The sequence below is a fragment of the Nanorana parkeri genome, unplaced genomic scaffold (genome assembly GCF_000935625.1).
Source record: "Nanorana parkeri isolate BGI_ZX_2015 unplaced genomic scaffold, ASM93562v1 scaffold2320, whole genome shotgun sequence".
NCBI lineage: Eukaryota > Metazoa > Chordata > Amphibia > Anura > Dicroglossidae > Nanorana > Nanorana parkeri.
The window spans coordinates 59,968-63,194 of record NW_017308588.1 but is presented as its reverse complement, the minus strand read 5'-3'; the positions used below and the strand labels follow the sequence as shown (position 1 = coordinate 63,194).

Genomic DNA, 3,227 nt, shown 5'->3' with positions numbered 1-3,227 from the left:
CCCCCCCCCCCCAAAAAAAAAAAAATCTGATTGGCAAGAAAACAGTCACATGTCCAATCTAGTTTTGTTTTGAACAAAATTCAGACGAATCCAAATTTTCATTAAACATACATTCTGACACGTTCGATTTTGGAAAATTGTCCGAAAATCCGAATTTAACAAAATTTGTTTGAATATCCATTTGGAATGAAACTAAATTTCCATGGTTGGTATTTATTCCACTTACACAGTTCAAATGTAATCTGCAAGTGCAGCCAGGGAGCGTTTCGGTGGGGCTCAAGAGTTCACCGGGGCTCGGGATAACCTAAGAGGGACCCGGTGACATCGGAGGAACTATAATTCGTGTGGACACATCGCAGGAACATTTCTCATTATCAGTACGGGGAAAAATGAAGGCAGCTGGATTTGCTGGATTTTTTATTGAAGACGTTTCGCTGGTCATCTGACTAGCTTTTGCAATTCAGTAGGGATGCACCAATACCATTTATTCCAGACTTAGTATGAGTACCGATACCTTTTTTTAGTGTCATGTGACCGTTCTTCTAAAACAATACAGACTAATGATTTTAAGACAGGGTCCAGATGCAGCTGCAAACACTGCAATCCTGGTAGTTCTGCCACCGACTCCAAGCTGTAGAGGGACTACAAATCCCAGCAAAACATTATACAGCAATGCAGAATAATACCACCAGCTATAGAGGACTACAAATCCCAGCAATACATTATACAGCAATGCAGAATAATACCATCAGCTATAGAGGACTACAAATCCCAGCAATACATTATACAGCAATGCAGAATAATACCATCAGCTATAGAGGACTACAAATCCCAGCAATACATTATACAGCAATGCAGAATAATACCATCAGCTATAGAGGACTACAAATCCCAGCAATACATTATACAGCAATGCAGAATAATACCATCAGCTATAGAGGACTACAAATCCCAGCAATACATTATACAGCAATGCAGAATAATACCATCAGCTATAGAGGACTACAAATCCCAGCAATACATTATACAGCAATGCAGAATAATACCATCAGCTATAGAGGACTACAAATCCCAGCAATACATTATACAGCAATGCAGAATAATACCATCAGCTATAGAGGACTACAAATCCCAGCAATACATTATACAGCAATGCAGAATAATACCATCAGCTATAGAGGACTACAAATCCCAGCAATACATTATACAGCAATGCAGAATAATACCATCAGCTATAGAGGACTACAAATCCCAGCAATACATTATACAGCAATGCAGAATAATACCATCAGCTATAGAGGACTACAAATCCCAGCAATACATTATACAGCAATGCAGAATAATACCATCAGCTATAGAGGACTACAAATCCCAGCAATACATTATACAGCAATGCAGAATAATACCATCAGCTATAGAGGACTACAAATCCCAGCAATACATTATACAGCAATGCAGAATAATACCATCAGCTATAGAGGACTACAAATCCCAGCAATACATTATACAGCAATGCAGAATAATACCATCAGCTATAGAGGACTACAAATCCCAGCAATACATTATACAGCAATGCAGAATAATACCATCAGCTATAGAGGACTACAAATCCCAGCAATACATTATACAGCAATGCAGAATAATACCATCAGCTATAGAGGACTACAAATCCCAGCAATACATTATACAGCAATGCAGAATAATACCATCAGCTATAGAGGACTACAAATCCCAGCAATACATTATACAGCAATGCAGAATAATACCATCAGCTATAGAGGACTACAAATCCCAGCAATACATTATACAGCAATGCAGAATAATACCATCAGCTATAGAGGACTACAAATCCCAGCAATACATTATACAGCAATGCAGAATAATACCATCAGCTATAGAGGACTACAAATCCCAGCAATACATTATACAGCAATGCAGAATAATACCATCAGCTATAGAGGACTACAAATCCCAGCAATACATTATACAGCAATGCAGAATAATACCATCAGCTATAGAGGACTACAAATCCCAGCAATACATTATACAGCAATGCAGAATAATACCATCAGCTATAGAGGACTACAAATCCCAGCAATACATTATACAGCAATGCAGAATAATACCATCAGCTATAGAGGACTACAAATCCCAGCAATACATTATACAGCAATGCAGAATAATACCATCAGCTATAGAGGACTACAAATCCCAGCAATACATTATACAGCAATGCAGAATAATACCATCAGCTATAGAGGACTACAAATCCCAGCAATACATTATACAGCAATGCAGAATAATACCATCAGCTATAGAGGACTACAAATCCCAGCAATACATTATACAGCAATGCAGAATAATACCATCAGCTATAGAGGACTACAAATCCCAGCAATACATTATACAGCAATGCAGAATAATACCATCAGCTATAGAGGACTACAAATCCCAGCAATACATTATACAGCAATGCAGAATAATACCATCAGCTATAGAGGACTACAAATCCCAGCAATACATTATACAGCAATGCAGAATAATACCATCAGCTATAGAGGACTACAAATCCCAGCAATACATTATACAGCAATGCAGAATAATACCATCAGCTATAGAGGACTACAAATCCCAGCAATACATTATACAGCAATGCAGAATAATACCATCAGCTATAGAGGACTACAAATCCCAGCAATACAGTATACAGCAATGCAGAATATTATGAAGCTACATACTCTGTGTTGCTCGCTAGAGCTGTGCATGGTCTGACCAGGGCTGTGTGGTCCCCCCCCCATCAACATGCTAGTGACATTCTTTAAAAACCTTTGTGAATTCCTATGCTTCTCTATGCAGGCAGATCATGGCTGGTGGGAGGGGCCGGCAGGGTGCTGTACATAGCTTTCCTGAAAACATCCCACTCCTCTCAAGGGCCCTCAGTCCTGATACAAGCAGTGTGCTGGCTATCGGGAGGTGTTATGCAAATAATAAAGTGTCTTGATGGGTGGCTGTCGGTCTGGAGGAGTTGGTGTTCCTAGGCAGGCTGGATTTGCAGAGCAAGCTAGGTAACGCCCAAATGTGATACCTGACATAGAAAGTACAAAAGGGGCGGGGCCAAGGACCATCAGGTTATAACTTTCCAAGCTATATCTGGAGTGAGGAAGCATCTTCTACAGTGAGCAGCCTATCTGCCTTTAGTAAATCAGCCCACCCCCCCCCCAGCGCCG

The 3,227-nt window shown here is 39.9% G+C and overlaps 1 protein-coding gene across 1 annotated transcript in view; it reads right to left on the bottom strand.

The window, feature by feature from the left end:
* LOC108801366 overlaps nucleotides 1–3,227 on the bottom strand; it is an 8,024-nt gene that overhangs the window by 4,269 nt on the left and 528 nt on the right. The window lies entirely within an intron of this gene.